Genomic DNA, 20744 nt, shown 5'->3' with positions numbered 1-20744 from the left:
AAACGCCCAGACGGAAGTCCCTCCCTTCTTCTCCGCTCGCTTTTGCCCAGCTCCGACATCTTTTCTTTTTTGTTTACTTTTAGAAAGTTCTTAAAATGTGCTCCAGAGAGACAAAACTTTTTCTCGCTTTGTTTCAAATACATCAAAGGAAAACATCACTGTCCGCTCGATCCATTCTCCCCCTCCTTTTCTTTTTCGCTTATACAAATGGAGGGTTAACCTCTTCGCCTTTTTCGCTGGGAGGGGGGGGGGCAATTTTCAGTTCTTTTTCTCTGCATTTTGACAACTCACAGTTAAGCCGATCTTTTCTTTTTCCATTTTTGCGGATGGTCGCTTTATCACTCGGTGACGTCTGGTGGCTCCGCTAAACCCCGTTCGGGGTCGCTCACGCAGCAAGGTCCATTGGGGCAGGGCATGGCGGGAGCCTCGTTCTCCGACCTCTCGGCCGAAAGAGCGACTCCCCCCTAGTGCGCCCTAAAGCGCCCCGGATCCGAGCTCCTCTCTCCTGAGGGGCTCGTTCGGGTCTCCGCTCGCGCGGATTCCCTCCTCCACCGCGGGCGGGCGAGGCGCCCTCGGGAGCGACCCGAGGATGCGTCCGCCATTCGCGGGAGCCAGACCGGAAGCCCCTGGCATTACATTTTATGACACACGTGGCCTGGCCCAACAAGGTCTCATTTATGTCAGATCCGGCCCTCATAACAAATGAGTTTGACACCCCTGCACTAGAAGATACAGAATTCAGCAAGATCTGAACATACTGGAAAAGTGGGCAGATGAGATGTAATTTAACAAGAATAAGTGCCGAGTTCTACATCTGGGTAACAAAAACGAGGAACATGCACACTGAATGGGAGATACACTTCTGGATAGCATTGTGTGTGAACAAGATCTTGGGGTGTGGGTGGACCGTGAGTTAAATATGAGCAGCCAGCGTGATGTGGCAACACATCTTTCCCTTGGATGGGATTAGAAACATCAGGTCTGCCTGTTATCTGGAAGTGATCCTGTCAAGAACTTTATTTCGCTATGGCTTTTGATAAGGTTCCTCATAATATTCTTGTTGACAAAACGGAAAAATGTGGTTTGGATCCTATGACTGTTAGGTGGATCTATAACTGATTGACAGATCACATACAAATACTGCTTGTGAATGGTTCCTCAGTTTCTTGGAGAGGAGTGAGGAGTGTCTCAAGGATCTGTCCTGGGACCTGTTTTGTTCAACATCTTTATAAATTATTTGGATGAAGGGATAGAGGGAATGCTTATTACATTTGCAGATGATACTAAATTGGGAGGGGTAGCAAATACAATAGGAGACAGAGTCAGGATACAGGATGATCTTGACAGGCTGGAAAACTGGGCTAAATCAAATAAAATGAATCTCACTGGGAATAAATGGCAAGTTATACATTTTGGTGGGAAACATCAAATGCATAAGTATAGTTGGGGGAGACTTGTCTTGGAAATAGTATGTGCAAAAAGGATCTAGGGGTCTTTAGTAGATCATACACTGAACATGAGTCAGCAGTGTGATGGTGGTTGCCAAAAAGGCAAATATAATTTTGGGCTGTATCAACAGAAGTATAGTGTCAGATCGCGTGAAGTGATGGTTTCACTTTACTCTGCTCTGGTTAGACCTCACCTAGAGTATCGTGTTCAGTTTTGGGCACCACAATTTAAGAAGGTTATAGACAAGCTAAAATGTGTCCAGAGGAGGGCAACAAAGATGGTGAGTAGTCTGAAGACCAAGTCCTATGAGGAAAGGTTGAAGGAGCTGGGTATATTTAGCCTTGAGAGGAGACAACTGAGAAGTGATATGATAACCATCTTCAAGTACTTGAACAGTTGTCATATTGAGGATGGTGCGGAGTTGTTTTCCGTTGCCCCAGAAGGTCAGACCAGAACCAATGGGTTGAAATTAAATCAGAAGAGTTTTTGGCTAAACATTAGGAAGAACTTCCTGACAGTTAGAGTAGTTCCTCAGTGGAACAGGCTTCCTCGGGAAGGGGTGGGCTCTCCTTCTTTGGAGGTTTTCAAACAGAGGCAAGATGGCCGTCTGACAACAGTGCTGATTGTGAGGGGCAGATCCTGAGAGGGAGGGCAGGAAGGGTTGCCTCAGTGCTTCGTTCTTGTGGCCCTTTCTTACACGCCCCGGGAAATGCTGATTGCCACTTTTGGGGTCAGGAAGCCATTTTTCTCCAGGCCGGTTTGGCCAGGGAGCCTGGAGTTTTTTTGTCATCTTCTGGGCATGGAACAGTGGTCACCGGGGGGGGGGGGGGTGATATATATCGTGTGTCTGATCAAGAGAGAGATCTTGGAGTTGTAGTAGATAAGTCACTGAAACTGTTGAGACAGTGTGTGACTGCAATAAAGAAGGCCAGTGCTATGCTGGGGATTATTAGGAAGGGAATTTAAAACAGATCAGCCAATATCATAATGCCCCTCTATAAATCAATGGTGCGACCTCATTTGGAATACTGTATGCAGTTCTGGTCACCACACCTTAAAAAGGATATTATAGCTTTGGAAAAAGTGCAGAAAAGGGCAACTCGAATGATAAAAGGGTTGGAACACTTTCCCTATGAGGAAAGGTTAAAGCGCTTAGGGCTCTTTAGCTTGGAGAAACGACGACTGAGGGGTGACATGATTGAGGTTTATAAGATCATGCATGGGATAGAGCAGGTAGAGAAAGAGGTACTTTTCTCCCTTTCTCACAATACAAGAACTCGTGGGCACTCAATGAAATTGCTGAGCGGTCGGGTTAGAACAGATAAAAGGAAGTACTTCTTCACCCAAAGAGTGATTAACACATGGAATTCACTGCCACAGGAAGTGGTGGTGGCTACAAGCACGGACGGCTTCAAAAGGGAATTAGATAAGCATATGGAGCAGAGGTCCATCAGTGGCCATTAGCCACAAGGTATAGATAGGGGCTCTGGGGCAAGGGATGCTCTGTCTTCTTGGTGCTTGGGGGGGGGGCAACAGTGGGAGGGCTCCTAGTGTTCTGGCCCCACTGGTGGACCTCCTGAGGGCACCTGGTATTTCTGGCCACTGTGTGACACAGAGTGTTGGACTGGATGGGCCTTTGGCCTGATCCAACATTGGCGTCTCTTATGTTCTTATGATTCTAACTGAAGCTTGGGTCCCTCTGGGTCACTTGCCTTTGTATCTGAGCAACACTCAGTTCAGTAGGTTCACGAGGAGAGTACACACAAGTAAAGCGGACCCGTTTCCTACAGAAAACTATTCATCATGATGAAGCAAGAAAATATCAAAAGTGCGCTAGCATGGCATGAGCATAAAGTTAGCACGGCTTCCCTCGGGTCTGTATCCGTATTAGACTTTCTGTCTCTCTGTGGCCAAGTGGTCCTAATGACCTAATCAAGAGTCCTTGATGGAATTTTCCAGAGGCTTTCAGCACCAACGCTCCCTCTAAGCTGAGGGGTCCTGTGAGCAAAAATTCTGCTTTGTGAGCTGCCGGCATGAAAGTTGTGAGGCAGCGATTTGGCTGCTGCATGAATCAGTTTACTCTGGAGCCACATCCCTTCCTGAGTTGAGACAAAAACGTGTGAGCCGGAGGCTAAAAAACTGCGAGCTGGCTCACACTAACTCAGCTTAGAGGGAACACTGGTCAGCAGCAACAGTGTTCCCTCTAAGCTGAGTTAGTGTGAGCTGGCTCACAGGTTTTTAGTCTCCGGCTCACACGTTTTTGTCTTAACTCAGGAATGATGGTTCCAGAGAAAACTAATTTATGCAGCAGCCAAATTGCTTGCTCACAACTACAATGCCCGTAGCTCACAAAGCAGAATTTTTGCTCACAAGATATCACAGCTTAGAGGGAACATTGGTCAGCTCCCCCCTTATCCCCCCCCCCCTTCCAGGTTTTGCAACAGGGTACTGGATCTCATGATTAACCAATTACCAAATTCTGGAGTCTGGCCTTGAAAAAGATAAGGATGTTAGCTGCAGGGAGACTCGAAACATGAACACCTGTAAGTCAAACCAGGCCACTTAATACTCACGTTAACCCCTTGGGGGAACTAGCGTGCTTTGCCTCAGGGCTCCATTCCCCTCGTGAGCCGGAGGCTAAATTGGGATGGTGGGCTTTGATCTTCCAGGGCTCTTTTTGTAGCAGGAACTCCTTTGCATATTAGGTGACACCCCCCCTAATGTAGCCAATCCTCCAAGAGCTTACAGAACTCTTCTTACAGGGGCTAAAGGTAAAGGTTCCCTTGCTCGAAACCCAGTCGAATCCGACTCTAGGGTTGCGGTGCTCATCTCCGTTTCAAAGCCGAAGAGCCAGCGCTGTCCGAAGACGTTTCCGTGGCCATGTGGCCGGCATGACTAAACACCAAGGCGAAAGGAACGCTGTTACCTTCCCACCGAAGTGGTCCCTATTGATCTACTTGCAATTTCTTGCTTTCGAACTGCTAGGTTGGCAGGAGCTAGAACTAGAGACGGGAGCTCACTCCGTCATGCGGCGCACTCGGGTCTCGAACTGCTGAACTACCGACCTTCCACAGCCTGCAGTTCAGCGTCTTAACCACTTGAGCCTCCGCAGTGGCTACTAACTGGCTATCTCACATCGAAGCCAAAGTATGCTTCTTGAATTTACCCTTAGAATTTCTATCTTTGCTTTCTGAGCCTGAGGCTTTTTTAAAAAAATAAAATCCAGTTTATCGGGCTCAGAGTCGCAAACTCTCTACAGCTTGGCCAACAGAACCTGTTCTCCCCTAAATGTAGGGATTGTCCCAAATCCAAATCTTCCAGCTGTATACCTTTATCAACTTACAGCTCCAAATTTGCGCACGGCCATCTCCTTGGCCAGATGTCCTTCTTTCTGCTCTCCTCTCTGGCAGATTCCAGGAGTTGTCCTTGTAAGAAGGACTGTGTTGAAATTGTCCCCCATGTTCTCCTTCAATGTCCCTTTTGTACCCGCCAGGATCTTCTGTATCCTATATTAGCTCGATTCTCAGAGATTCCTGACGATTTAAAGATTCTGTTTTTGCTCGATAATCAAGATACGAAAATAACCGAAATAGTAGCAAGGTTTCTTCTTAGTGCTATGGCTGTACGTTCTGACAAGTAACCATTAGGTTTTTTTGCTTCTCTGCTGGTTTTCTGCGCCGTAGCTCCGATTTTACCCTATATGGATTTGCATTTTCCGATCTATATTTAATCTGATCTCCTACTGTATGTATATACGTATGCCAATAAAGACTTGTCAAAGTATTAGGCGACACACCCCTAATGCAGCCAATCCTTCAAGAGCTTACAGAGCTCTTCTTACAGGGGCTACTGTAAGCTCTTGGAGGATTGGCTACATTTAGGGGTGTGTCGCCTAATATGTAAAGATGTTCCTGTTACAAAAAGAGCCCCGATCTTGACTATACTTCTGTCCTTCCAGAAGATTTTTTTTCTTTTGAATATCTTTCCTTCCCCATATAAGAATGATCACTTTCTCTCTTTCTCTCTCTCTCTCTCTCTGTGTGTGCAAAAGAAGCCAGAAGTATAAGAGAGACGATGGTGGAGACAGACAACGGCCTTGCATCCAAAGAAAGGCTGGAGAGTTCCTCAAGAGGATCCCAAGAGCATCTCTCCTTCCCAGATGAGCTGGCTGAGAGTGAGTACCCTTCACGGTTACGTCAAGGGAACAGGCAAACAATGGCCATGGGGGATTTCTGATTCTCTTCTGAGCAATATTTGGTTTGGTAAAATCATGTAGCCTGCTGGGTAGAGAGGGAGGGAGGCTATAATGGAAAGCTTAATATCAGAGCAAAGTTTATAAGCATAGCCAGCTGCTTGGAAGGTAGCCTAAAGATGAGTGGTCACATGACCAGAAAGGCAGAGAGAGAGAGAGAGAGAGAGAGAGAGAGAGAGAGAGAGAGAGAGAGAGAGAGAGTGAGAGAGAGACTGTGACGTAATGGTTTTGGAATCTTCAGTTTTGACCTGGAGGGAGGAAAAACTGGTTGGAAAGGTGGTTACCGGTTGACTGCTGACCAGAAGGGGAGAAAGGGTGCTCTCGGATGGGAGAGAGAGTGTGGACCCTGTGAGCTGCTGAGGAGTTCATAGAATCATAGAATGTTAGAGTTGAAAGGGACCTTCCAGGTCATCTAGTCCAACCCCCTGCACGCTGCAGGAGCAGAACCGAAAGATAGCCCTACAACATACCCAAAAGATGGTCGCCCAGCCTCCACTTGAAAATGTCCAGCGAAGGAGCATCCACCACTTCCCGAGGCAGACTGTTCCACTGCTCAACCACTGTCACAGTTAGGAAGTTTCTCCTGATATTTAGCCAGTAACGACTCCCTTGTAATTTCCACCCATTAGATCTAGTCTTGCGATCCAGAGCAAGAGAGAATAGATTCTACATGACAGCCCTTCAAATACTTGAAGACTGCAATCATGTCCCCTCTAAGCCTTCTCTTTCCCAGGCTAAACATACCCAACTCTTTCAGCCTTTCCTCATAAGACTTGGATTCCAACCCTCTCACCATCCTGGTTGCCCTCTTCTGGACACGCTTGAGTTTAATGATAGAAACTCCTGGTGTGTAACTCAGACACACATAGCGCACCTCTATAAGAAATCCTGTCGAGGAAGGTTATAATAATAATAATAATCTTTCAATGTATTGATCGCTCAATCCTTGCAGAGCTGCTGGCTCTGAGCGATTTACAGTTACTCATTTCACAAGGGACTAACAATACTTTATAGGGGTAAGGGAGGACAGTTCTATACAGTTCTAGCTAGGGACCAACTGCAAGTGAAGCAGTTTAAGGAGACGCTAGACTGTGGGAGAGCCTTCAACAGAACAGAGATACAAAAGATGGAGTGTGCAGGAAGGGTGTGGTCTGGAAGAAAACCAAAAGACCTAAGAGCCGTCAGAAGTTAAAAAGAAAAATGGAACAAAAGAAAGCCTGAACAACTGATTGACTCCCTGTATATAACCCTGTCCCCCGGTGATATTTTAAATAAACTTGCATTTGTGTTTGAAGTGGAGGGTGTCACAAACCTCTGTGTCAAAAACAGGGCGAACTAAAGGTATAGAGGGGGGAAGTGTGCTGAGAGCCCCCTGCAGTTATGGAGGCCTTCTGGGGACATGACACCTGGAGTCTCAGAAGCGCCTTTTGGGCAAGAGCTTAGGTGAGGTTCTTGAAGGGGTGAGGTATCCTTAAATATTAGATATTTGGAGAAAGGTGGACGGGTGGTTAAAATCAGCCAAGCTGGATGAGGCCAAAGGACCATCAATCCTTTCCTCCTGCAGTCACAATAATATACCTTTAGACCTTCCCAGCCCACCCAGGTGCTAACAGGATTTCTCTATTTATTCCAGCAGACGATGATCAGAGGAATGAGGAAGGCGTCAAACTTCATCAGCAAATGCCAGATAGAGTTAGAAATGAAGACTTGAAAGAAAATGTCAAAAATCAAGGCAGACCTAAGAGAAAGAAAGGCAGCAATATGATTGAGAAAAGAGATGGCAGACAGCGTAATGTACATTTTGCAAAGGAGAGGATAATGAGGCCAAGTAAATCCATTAAATGTGGAAAGTACTTCAGAAATAAATCACAGCTCCTTGTGTACCAAAGAATACATAGAGGTGAGAAATGTTTTGGATGCTCAGTGTGTGGAAAGAGATTCAGTCAGAGTGGTACTCTTTGGAAGCACCAAAGAACCCACACAGGGGAGAAACCTTTTGAATGCTCAGAGTGTGGAAAGAGATTCACCCAGAGCAGCCATCTTCAGCAGCATCAGAGAACCCACACAGGAGAGAAACCTTTTGAATGCTCAGAATGTGGAAAGAGATTCAGTCGGAGAGGTACTCTTCAGAAGCACCAAAGAACCCACACAGGAGAGAAACCTTTTGAATGCTCAGAATGTGGAAAGAGATTCAGTCGGAGAGGTACTCTTCAGAAGCACCAAAGAACCCACACAGGAGAGAAACCTTTTGAATGCTCAGAATGTGGAAAGAGATTCAGTCGGAGAGGTACTCTTCAGAAGCACCAAAGAACCCACACAGGAGAGAAACCTTTTGAATGCTCAGAGTGGGAAACGAGCTTCAGTTGGAGTGGCCATCTTCAATATCATCAAAGCACCTATACAGGGGAGAAAGCTTTTGAATGCTCAGAGTGTGGAAAGAGATTCAGTGAGGGTAGCACTCTTCAAGTGCATCAAAGAACCCACACAGGGGAGAAACCTTTTGAATGCTCAGAGTGTGGAAAGAGATTCACCCAGAGTGGTACTCTTCAGAAGCACCAAAAAACTCACACAGGGGAGAAACCTTTTAAATGCTCAGAGTGTGGAAAGAGATTCAGTCAGAGTGGCAATCTTCAACAGCATCAAAGAATCCATACAGGGGAGAAACCTTTCGAATGCTCAGAGTGTGGAAAGAGATTCAGTTGGAGTGGCAGTCTTCAATATCATCAAAGAACCCACACAGAGGAGAAACCTTTTGAATGCTCAGAGTGTGGAAAGAGATTCAGTCACAGTGGCAATCTTCAGCAGCATGAAAGAACCCACACAGGGGAGAAACCTTTTGAATGTTCAGAGTGTGGGAAGAGATTTAATCGGAGTGGCCATCTTCAATATCATCAAAGAACCCATACAGGGGAGAAACCTTTTGAATGCTTGGAGTGTGGAAAGAGATTCATTGACAGTAGCACTTTTCAGAGGCACCAAAGAACCCACACAGGGGAGAAACCTTTTGGGTGCTCAGAGTGTGGAAAGAGATTCAGTCATAGTGGCCATCTTCAACAGCATCAAAGAACCCACACAGGGGAGAAACCTTCTGAATGCTCAGTGTCCAGGCCCGACATCACCGTACCCGGACTCAGGAGCTGCCCCAAATGAAGCTGTCATGGCACGGCAAAACAACCCTTGGGTCTCTTTAGCTTGGAGAAAGGACAACTGAGGGGTGACATGATCGAGGTTTACAAGATTATGCATAGAATAGAGCAGGTCCAAAAAGAAGTATTTTTCTCCCTTTCTCACAATACAAGAACTCGTGGGCACTCAATGAAATTGCCGAGCAGTCAGGTTATAGAACGGATAAATGGAAGTACTTTTTCACTGAAGGTGGTGGTGGTTACAAGCACAGACAGCTTCAAGAGGGAATTGGATAAAGATATGGAGCAGAGGTCCATCAGTGGCTATTAGCCACAAGGTACAGATAGGAACTCTCAGGCTGGGGCAAGAGATGCTCTGTATTCTTGGTGCTTGGGGGGGAGGCAACAGTGGGAGGGCTCCTAGTGTCCTGGCCCCACTGCTGGACCTCCTGATGGCACCTGGTATATTTGGCCACTGTGTGACAGAGTGTTGGACTGGATGGGCCATTGGCCTGATCCAACATTGGCTTCTCTTAGGTTCTTATGTTAACCCTAATGAAGGAGGCCAACCCCCTCCCGCCAAGCTCGCTGACATGTCATCAGCCCATCCGCCTCCCTTACAAGCAGCGGTAGTTGTCATCCTAGATGGCCAAATGCGGGGAAGGGGAGCAGGCGATAGCACAGGCCATGGATGAGCCAAGGACAAACTTCAGTGGATGCTGAGCCGGGAGGCGGCAGGCGGGGGGAGAGCAACAGGAAGCAGCCGGAGCCCCAGGAGGCTGCAGGAAGCCACGGCGGAGACAGAATCTTGGGAGACGCCAGGCCTGGTGGTACAGCATGCCCCCCTACCTCAGAGAGGCACTCTGTATGCTGTGTCGTCCAGCTGGGCCCTGCAGGGTCCGACAGAGCATGCAGTTTGCTCCACCATAACAAATTGGCTTTCGAAGGATCAACTGGTATTGAATCGGGCCCAGGGGCCTATCATGATCACATTTGCTTAATTAGAGAGCCTACTGTCTACAGGAGGACCAGGTGCCATAAGTAAGTCTGAGGGGGCTCAACCAGAACCGATATGAGATATGATAAATGAACATGTAGGTTAGTGTGTTTAGATGACTGCAGTCCTCATCAAACCTTCTTCGCACAGTCCTAGAAGTCGCTGACAATTTTGTACAGACTGGCTTGAAAAGACCCAGAATAACAGATAATACTTCTATCCTACAGTATCCCCCTGTCTCATAAATTCTGTAAGCAGGAGCCTACAGTCCCTGGAATATATAATATTAGTAGCTGCAGAGATTAACTCAGATGAGTATTTAAATGGCCTCAGAGGGGTTTTCTCCTTGCAGTAGCTCAAACAACGAACCAGATGGCAACAAGCAATCGGGTGAGTGTGAAATAACAAATTACCGAGGAAGATGATTAGCTCCATAATAATCACCCACTCTAAAGTCATAGATATGAGGGAGCAAACCCAGTGATACCAGTACACAGACAAATTATGTTAGCACCTTTATATGTCACCCAGGTCTAATCGCCAACAGGATCTAATTTTCTGTACCCATTTAACATCACTAGGCCATGGTTTAACACACTTCAACAGGTGTCTGCCAGCAGAATTAGCTGTACAGCCATGAAATGTCCTTTTGCAGAGAAATGGGCATGACACCTTGTTCAAAAATCCCATTGATGCTAGGAGAACGCAATTCTTCCACCCAATGTGGGCATTAACATCACCTGCTAGAAGCAGCGAAGCTCTGGGGTACGGTTCAGTCACCATATCCAAAAAGGCCCCCAACTTATTCCAGAATACCGAGATTTCTCTGTGGGATGTTAATGGGGAAAGACAGGCTGTAACCACTAAGACAGGGTGTCTGTGGTGGGGAGGGGAGGGGAAGGGAAAGGAGTTTGTAAGCCGCTCTGAGACACCTTTGGTAGTGAAGGGCGGGGTATAAATCCAGTCTCCTCTTCTTCTTCTTCTTCTACCTCACAGGGTGGCTGTTGTGGGGAGGGGAAGGAAAAGGAGGTTGTAAGCCGCTCTGAGACACCTTTGAGTAGTGAAGGGCGGAGTATAAATCCAGTCTCCTCCTCTTCTTCTTCTTCTACCTCACAGGGTGGCTGTTGTGGGGAGGGGAAGGAAAAGGAGGTTGTAAGCCGCTCTGAGACACCTTTGAGTAGTGAAGGGCGGAGTATAAATCCAGTCTCCTCCTCTTCTTCTTCTTCTACCTCACAGGGTGGCTGTTGTGGGGAGGGGAAGGAAAAGGAGGTTGTAAGCCGCTCTGAGACACCTTTGAGTAGTGAAGGGCGGAGTATAAATCCAGTCTCCTCCTCTTCTTCTTCTTCTACCTCACAGGGTGGCTGTTGTGGGGAGGGGAAGGAAAAGGAGGTTGTAAGCCGCTCTGAGACTCCCTTAGGTAGTGAAGGGCGGGGGATAAATCCAATCTCTTCTCTTCTTCTTCTAAGATGGAAAATGATGGAAACTGCAAAATCACCGCAAATGCAAACTGTGAGGAGGCAATTCAAGTTATACGGGAGCAACTAAGTGCTGTTGAAACTAAGCATGCTAGTCCTGACTTTGAGCGGCCCTTAGAAGAACTAGGGTGGGCGTCCACGACATAAGCAATGAAACCTGGAAGATTATTAGCTTTTTTTAAGCCCAAGTTTCTTGAATCAAAATAATCTGGAAATCTAATAGGTAAAACCTAATTCCAGGGCCCCTCAGCCTATTATCCCAACCTGTAATATTCCAGGACAAAAATTTTATTCCAGGACTTGGGGACAGTCATTTAGTTGGAGCTACAAACTTGAGCTACAGTGGCTCAAGTGGTTAAGACGCTGAACTGCAGGCTGTGGAAGGTCGGTAGTTCAGCAGTTCGAGACCGGAGTGTGCCGCATGACAGAGTGAGCTCCTGTCTCTAGTTCCAGCTCCTGCCAACCTAGCAGTTCGAAAGCAAGAAATTGCAAGTAGATAAATAGGGACCTCTTCGGTGGGAAGGTAACAGTGTTCTGTGCGCCTTGGTGTTTAGTCATGCCGGCCACATGACCACGGAAATGTCTTCAGACAGTGCTGGCTCTTCGGCTTTGAAACGCAACCCTAGAGTCGAATTTGACTGGCTTTCGAGCAAGGGAACCTTTACCTTTACCTTACAAACTCTACAGGCTTCAACAGCCAAACATGGGCACTAGGGTTGGAGTTCCCTGGTTTAATTAAAATTACTGGCTCTAAAGGAATGTGCTTTGAATTTTGCAGCAGAGGTACCTCAGTTATAGGCGCCTTCTCGTTTGCTCCAGAAGTGGATACATTGGCTAGGGAATTTATTTATTTATTTAATTGATTTTTACCCCACCCTCCTTACGGAGGCAGGCTCAGGGTGGCTTACAGAAGAACCAATAGGTACACAACAATACAACTATTCATATAAAATACACAAGTTATTAAAAACAATTAACAACAGAAGTCCCGTCAAAGAAAAATATTTCTTTAAAGAAATGATTTCCCTTTTTTGAATATGTCTCTAAGTCAGGGAACAAAAGCTGTATCTTGCCTAAGAAATATGTTAATGTTATAGTTTATTAAATAAGTGGACTCTGTCGTCATCTGCTATAGTACTTAAATACTTATTGTATTATTCATGTTTATCAAAGTTATATTTTCTTTCTTAGATTGTTTTGTTGTACATTTTTGCATTAATGTTAAAAAGGTAAAGGTAATCGTTCCCTTGCTCGAAAGCCAGTCGAATCCGACTCTAGGGTTGCGGTGCTCATCTCAGTTTCAAAGTCGAAGAGCCAGCGCTGTCCGAAGACGGTTCCGTGGTCATGTGGCCGGCATGACTAAACACCGAGGCGCACGGAACGCTGTTCCCTTCCCACCGAAGTGGTCCCTATTTATCGACTTGCAATTTCTTGCTTTCGAACGGCTAGGGTGGCAGGAGCTGGAACTAGAGATGGGAGCTCACTCCATCATGCAGCACCCGGGTCTCGAACTGCTGAACTACTGACCTTCCACAGCCTGCAGTTCAGCGTCTTAACCACTTGAGCCACTGCAGCTCCTGCATTAATGTTAGTTTTGTTTATATTGAAAAAGTTAATACAAATTTAAGTTAAAAACCCCCAAAAACGATGGCGGTATCTTTACAATAAAGTGCATTTATCGGTCCATCCATTATCGGCAGGCTCAGGCTGGAAATAGATTGGCATCGGGCATAGATGATAACACGGCTCCCTACCTAAATGCCTGGCGGAAGAGCTCCGTTGTTGTGGCCCTGCGGAACTGTGCGAGGTCCCGCAGGGCCCTGATCTCATCCGGGCGCTCCTTCCAGTAGGTTGGAGCTGCCAAAGAAAAGGCCCTGGCCCTGGTCAATACCAGCCTGGCATCCTTAGGACCAGGGAGGGTTTTGCGACCCTGACCGTAGTGCTCTCTGGGGAACGTGTGGGGGAAAGGCGGTCCCTCAGGTAGGCAGGTCCCTGACCATAAAGTAAAGGTTCCCTTGCCCGAAAGCCAGTCGAGTCCAACTCTAGGGTTGTGGTGCTCCTCTCCGTTTCAAAGCCGAAGAGCCAGCGCTGTCCGAAGACGTTTCCATGGTCATGTGGCTGGCATGACTAAACACCAAGGTGCACGGAACGCTGTTACCTTCCCACCAAAGTGGTCCCTATTTATCTACTTGCAATGTCTTGCTTTCGAACGGCTAGGTTGGCAGGAGCTGGGACCAGAGACGGGAGCTCACTCCGTCATGCGGCACCCTTGGGTCTTGAACTGCTGAACTACTGACCTTCCACAGCCTGCAGTTCAGCATCTTAACCACTTGAGCCACCGCAGCTCCCTGACCATAAAGGGCTTTAAAGCCCTTTCTAATCTTTTCTAGGGAAGAATGCAACATTTGTTCTGTCGAAGGAAGTGCGCCAAAAGAGGATAGCAATCCAGCCTATACCTCATCTTCCTTTCCAATAGAATCCAGATCCATGAGGCCCCCCATGGGTTCAGGACCAGAGAGAGGAATCTTATTAGAAGCTAGAGAGGCTTGTGATTGCTTGACCTTAACAGGGAGTGCTGAATGAGGGGAGACGTCAACTAACATTGGAATGTCAGAGGGCCCAACAGGTCTCACTCTGCTATATTTAGTTGTAGTTCAACCTAATTTTGAATCCAGTAGCCAGGATTTCATATTAGCTAATTGTTGGACTAAAGAATTCCGAAGATACCTTTGGAATTCAACTCCAAATTTAGGGAAAAAAAATTAAGAGCAGTGTGCAAAGACATACGTTGGGATGTGGTTGGAATGAAACAGCAAAAAGGAGATGCTCATTGTAATGTATTGAAATGATTACATGAATCACCTCATAGGACTCCCATGTTAAGCTTCGAGCCAGACCAGGGCTCCTCTGAGCGAACTTCCTATTGGTCGCTTCGTAACAGCGACCAATCAGAACGATACCATTCCCTAGGAGGGAAAGACTCCCATTGGTCTTTATTCTAGCAATCTCATTGGTTGTTATTTGTAAATAGGCGTGGCTACATTAGCCCGGTTATGTTTAAAAGGAGCATAAGCTCCCACTGTTTTCTGTTCTGGTTTCTTACTGAGTTAGTGCTTGCTCGTTACTTCCAATAAAGCTGAATCACTTGCTGAATCACTGTACGAGTCCTTTGTTAGCGCGATCTAACAATTGGCGACGAAGGTGGGATGTTAGAGCAGGTAGGCAGCCCTGCGGACATCCACACTTCGGACTCGGAAGAAAGCGGGCAGAGCACAGCAGCCGATCCGGCGGAGGCGCCACCAGCTCCGGTGCCCAAGTCTCCCCCGATGGCTGGAAGCCAGAAGTTCGAGTGCTTCGAACCCTCCTCAGAAGACTGGGACTCCTACCTGTCCAGGTTCGAGTTCCATCTGGAGACCCACGACATCACCGATGAGGCGAAGAAACGAGCATGCCTCCTGAGTTCCTGCGGGAAGGGGACCTTCGACATAGCCAGGTCGTTGGTGGCCCCAACTGATATAAAGACTGTCACCTACGCTGACATCACGGAGAAGCTTAAGGCTCACTATTCTCCACAACCGTCGGAGATCGCCTGCCGGCACGCTTTTTACAAGCGGAACCAGGCCGGAGGCGAGACCATCGCAGATTTCGTGGCGGCCCTTCGCAAAGCCGCACGGCCATGTAATTTCCACAACGTGGAGGAAGCCCTCAGAGACCGTCTCGTCTGCGGTCTCAAAGATGAAAGGCTGCAACAGAGGCTGTTCGCCCGCACCACCCTGACCTGGGCAGTGGCCTACGAAGAGGCCGTGGCCGCGGAAGCAGCGGAGAAGTCCACGAAGGAGGTCCGCCAGCGGGTGGCAGAGCCCAGTATACACGCTCAACGAGACAGCGAGGGCGAAGACGCGGATGATGACGTCAACGCGGTTCGAGGCAAGCGGACCCCAGCGAAGACTACCAACGTCAAGCCTTGCTCCGGTTGTGGCGGGAAGCACCAGCGCGGCTCCTGTTGGGCTCGTGATGTCGACTGCAGAGCGTGTGGGCGGCGTGGTCATCTGGCCAGAGTCTGCAGATCAGCGAAGAAGGATCCCTCAACTAACAACCGGTCAGCGCAGAGGGGCACTCCAGTCAGCACCCAAGGCAAGACCCGTTCCTCAGCATCGGAAGCAAGCTGCCAGTTGACGGCGACCTTGTCGAGCGCATCGGCCGTAAATCGCACCAGCAGCCAGGGCAAGATCACCGTGACTCCACTCCTCGACGGCCGACCCTGTACAATGGAGGTGGACTCAGGATCGTCCGTGACGGTGATTTCTGCCGCGTCCTGGCGCCAGTTGTTCCCGAACCGAAGCCGGCGGCGGCTCCAGCCTGCGGGAACCAGAGTGTCCGACTTCCAGGGCAACCGAATTCCCTTGGCCGGACGGGACTCTGTTACTGTTGAGTATAAGGGGAAATGTGTTAAACTGTCATTCCTGATTGCAGAGGGAGACCGGGTTAACCTGCTAGGGTTAGATTGGTTTGAGCCATTGGGCATCGGTATTTCTGGGATTAACAGGATGTCTGAAAATAAATGGGGCATGCTGTACGACCTGTTCCCTGATGTATTTGCCGAAGGGTTGGGAAGGTACAAGGGCCCCCCGGTTGCGTTTGACTTAGATCCGTCAGTCAAACCTATTAGGTTGAAGTATCGGAAAGTACCTGTGTCTCTCAAACATAAGGTGGAAAAAGAGATTGACAAACTAGTTGAGCAAGGGGTTTTAGAGCCAGTACCATACAGCAAATGGGAGACCCCGATCGTAACCCCTGTCAAATCAGATGGGTCCATACGACTATGCGCCGATTACAAATGTACGATTAACAAGGCGCTGCAGCAACATTCGTACCCGGTCCCGGTAATAAGCCACATTTTGGCTTCCCTGGGGGGTGGCAAGATTTTCGCCAAATTTGACCTGGCCCAGGCATACCAGCAGTTGCCTGTCACCCCGGAGGCTGCCGAGGCCCAAACAATTGTAACCCACCAAGGGGCTTTTAAAGTGAACAGGCTGCAATTCGGGGTCAACGTAGCACCTGGGATTTTTCAGGGCCTCATGGAACGTCTACTAAGGGGGGTACCTGGCACAGTGCCCTATTTTGACGACGTGCTGATTGCGGGCGGGTCTGAACAGGAACTACTGGACCGGGTTAAAGAGGTCCTCAGGCGTTTTCAAAATGCCGGCCTCAGAGTTAAGCGCTCAAAATGCACGCTCGGGGTGGAAAGTGTGGACTTCCTGGGGTTTCGCATTGACGCAGAGGGAGTCCACCCCACGGATGAGAAGGTATCTGCAATCCAAAACGCCCCCAGGCCGGTGAGTAAGAAGGAGCTCCAATCCTTTTTAGGACTCCTGAATTTTTATCATGCGTTTTTACCGCATAAGGCATCAGTGGCGGCCCCTTTGCACGCGCTTTTGCACAAGGAGGCAAAATGGAAGTGGGGGCAGGCCGAGGAAAAGGCTTTTGTGGGAGTCAAGGAGCTGCTGACATCTAATGCCGTACTCACGCATTATGATGAACACAAGCTCCTGGTGTTAGCTGCTGACGCTTCACCGTTTGGAGTAGGCGCAGTTTTAAGCCATCTGATGCCTGATGGGAGCGAAGCGCCTATCGCTTTTTATTCTAGATCACTATCTGCGGCAGAGCGGAACTATGCCCAGATAGACAAGGAGGGTCTGGCGTTGGTAGCGGCTGTCAAAAAGTTCCATGATTTTATTTTTGGCAGACGATTTTTGCTGGTCACTGACCACAAGCCGCTACTGGGGATTTTTGCGCCCGATAAGCAATTGCCAAACATCATGTCCCCACGCATGCTTAGATGGGCGATATTTTTGCAGGCTTATGATTTTGACTTAGAGCACCGGCCTGGGAAAGCGATTGGGCATGCGGATGCCCTCAGCCGGTGCCCGGTGCCGGACATTGGCGCAGACCCTGCCCCCGCCTGTGAGGTCTTGGCAATTGAGGAGCTTCCTCGACCCCCGGTATCATCCAGGGACATTGCAGCACACACGGCCAAGGATAGCGTGCTGTCCCGAGTATTAAACTGGGTTTGGAGGGGGTGGCCGGTTGGAAGCGTTGAACCGGAGTTCGGCCCTTACAAAAGCCGTCAAAATGAACTATCCATTTCTAAGGGCTGTGTATTATGGGGGAACAGGGTGGTGGTTCCTGACAAACTCAGGACGAGAGTGTTAGAGTCGCTGCACGAGGGTCACCCCGGTATGGTACACACCAAAGCGTTGGCCAGAGGGTATGTCTGGTGGCCGGGGCTGGACAAAGAGATCGAAGAATGGGTACGAGGGTGTCCCAAATGCCAGCAAGTCAGACCCGATCCCCCACAAGCTACACCCCAAGGCTGGGAGTCATCTGGTAAACCCTGGGCCAGATTGCATATAGATTTTGCTGGCCCTCTCCAAGGGCAAATGTTCCTAATTGTGGTGGACGCTATGTCCAAATGGCTGGAGGTCGTGCATATGAAATCGACCACATCACTTGCTGTGATCCATGCGCTCCGCCGACTTTTTGCCACCCACGGGTTGCCTGACGTCATCGTCAGTGACAACGGGCCTCAATTTGTGTCTGAGGAATTTAGGCTCTTCCTCACGAGTAATGGCATACGCCAAATGACTTCGGCCCCTTTCCATCCGGCATCTAATGGCCAAGCCGAACGGATGGTCAGGACGGCCAAAGAGGCCCTGGGTAAAATGGACGAAGGGGACTGGAGCCAGAGGCTGGGCTCCTTTCTTTTGCTGCAGCACACCACCCCCTGTAGTGCTACAGGCCGTAGTCCGGCCGAATTGTTAATGGGGCGGAGACTCACGACCCGTTTGAACCGTATGCACCCAGACCTATCAGAAGATCAGTCCGAGCGTACCACTGCGCAACCGAAGGTGCGCATGTTTGAAAAAGGGGACAAGGTTTTCGCACGAAATTATGCAAACGGGCACTTGTGGCTTCCTGGGGTTATATCCGACTCTGTGGGTACTCGAATGTATGTGGTGCAGTTAGCTGACGGTCGAATATGGCGGCGCCACATAGATCAGTTAAGGAGACGTTGGGCTAGGGACAGCGCTGACTCTCCGACGGCTGAATCCCCTGATGTCGAGTGGACACCCCCAGAGCAGGCGGTGAGTACCGAAAGGCCCGGTACTGTCCCCGAGTCAGGGCAGAACCCTGTGTGCGGGGCTGAAATCCCAGTCGAGTCTGTGCCTGATCCAGGCTGTAGTGGACCCCACTCTGACCCACAACCTTGTCTGCCCGTGGAGCCTGCACCGCTCCGCAGGTCCCAGCGTTCGCGGCAAATGCCGACTTATCTGAAGGACTATGAGTGTAAATACTGTTGGAATAACTGATGTACAAAGGTTGATTGCATGTTTGTAAATAATAAAACAATTGGGATGATGGCTTAACTTAGGGGGGAGGAATTGTAATGTATTGAAATGATTACATGAATCACCTCATAGGACTCCCATGTTAAGCTTCGAGCCAGACCAGGGCTCCTCTGAGCGAACTTCCTATTGGTCGCTTCGTAACAGCGACCAATCAGAACGATACCATTCCCTAGGAGGGAAAGACTCCCATTGGTCTTTATTCTAGCAATCTCATTGGTTGTTATTTGTAAATAGGCGTGGCTACATTAGCCCGGTTATGTTTAAAAGGAGCATAAGCTCCCACTGTTTTCTGTTCTGGTTTCTTACTGAGTTAGTGCTTGCTCGTTACTTCCAATAAAGCTGAATCACTTGCTGAATCACTGTACGAGTCCTTTGTTAGCGCGATCTAACACTCATAATGAAAAGGTCCAGGGGGATTCGTTCAACTCGCATGAGAGATCAACGGATGGACTAGTTTTAAGGGGAAACGCTAGATGTTTGCTGGCCCATTGTTTGGTGGACTACATCTCCCTTGATAAGAGAAAACAGTCACCACTATATAATTAGGCCCGTAGATTAAAGCAGCAAACCCCTTTGGCTGCCTGCCAGGAACAAGTTTAGATATCCCTTCAGGTCTCAAACCTGGCTCACAGTTGTTCCTATAACTTCTCAGGGCCACTAGATGACTGGACGATTTTTGTGGTTAGTAGGGCACAGGGCCACTCCTTTCACTGCAAGAGAAATAAGCTGTTATGACGTCAAGTTTTTTAAAAAAAATTCTGTAGAGTGTCTGCAATTACATGTCTCTGAGCTGCTAGAAGACAGTGGCTGAGGTCATGTTGTACGCATAGTTTATGAAACACTTTATACTCTGCCACTGACTAACAGGTTTGACTTGGTGGGTGCACTCAGCACTTCCATGGTGCAGATGTTAAGTGCCATTTATGATTCTAATCACAGTAACTGACATCAATCATGAACATATGTTCAGATATTCACTTTGGTTCATTGCTTAAATCCATTCTGGGTAAAACACTAAATGCTGACAGGCAATCATACTGCTTGTGGCCTTGTTTGTTCTGGCCAGCTATAACTGCGCATGTTTCTGATGTCATTCTGATGAAGAACACACACCACTATGTATGCATATCTGTTACCAGGGCTATTTTTGGGCAGGAACGCACAGGGACGGAGTTCCGGCTGGCTCCTGAGTTGGCCACGCCCAGCAGGAACTCATTAGCATAATAGGTCACACCCAATAGCAGAAACTCATTAGGATTGGCTACATTAGGGGTGTGTGGCCTAACATGCAAAGGCGTTCCTGCTACCAAAAAAAGCCCTGGGTGTTGACAACAAACAAGGTAAACAGAATAAGAAGAGAAAGGTGGGTGTGGCTGGATGACCACACTTCTGGTAAGATGGGGGTGTGGCCTAATGTGCTAATGAGTGGTGCTGTCGGGGTGTGGCCTAATATGCTAATGAGTTCCTGCTGTTGGGTGTGACCTATTATGCTAATGAGTTCCTGCTGGGCTTTTTCTACAAAAAGAGCCCTGTCTGTTACATTAGATACTTTTAGAATTTCTTAGCCTGGGAAGAAGAAGGCCCATTGTTTAAATGAAGGAGGTACATTTTTGCTTGAGAAAATCCAGCCCACAGGTCTGGGCCCAATCAGAACATTGTGACTGATATATGACAACAGTTTGATGGAACCAATAATTATGATTTATTTCTAAGCGTCATAGGGGGTATAAAAATCTTATGTCTCCCCTTGTAACCTGAGGGAGAGCTGTGGGATCCAAAATCGTGTTGAACCCGTGCTTCCCTCCTTTATTATTAATAAAGTTCTGGATCTGGTTCTACTCTACAGGATTGTGCCGAGTGTTTTCTCAAATTGGGCTGGGGAAGCACACCTGTAGACGGGATTGTTAAAAATATTTGTTAATGTTTCTTTGTTTTGTGGAAGACTCAGAGAATCACACCAAACACGGTCAAGTTTAAATGGTGTTTATCTAACTATTCACTGGTGAATAATTAAACAACAGTTTGTATATATCTAGA

General features: G+C 48.1%; 1 pseudogene; it reads left to right on the top strand.

Annotated features, from left to right (window-relative positions):
• The first annotated feature begins 7699 nt into the window (after positions 1–7699).
• Positions 7700–20744, top strand: part of LOC107111383 — a 30853-nt pseudogene continuing 17808 nt past the window's right edge.

This window comes from Gekko japonicus, unplaced genomic scaffold, assembly GCF_001447785.1.
Source record: "Gekko japonicus isolate JY-2015 unplaced genomic scaffold, Gekko_japonicus_V1.1 scaffold4063, whole genome shotgun sequence".
Taxonomy (NCBI): Eukaryota; Metazoa; Chordata; class Lepidosauria; order Squamata; family Gekkonidae; genus Gekko; species Gekko japonicus.
This window is presented reverse-complemented; position numbering and strand designations above follow the sequence as displayed.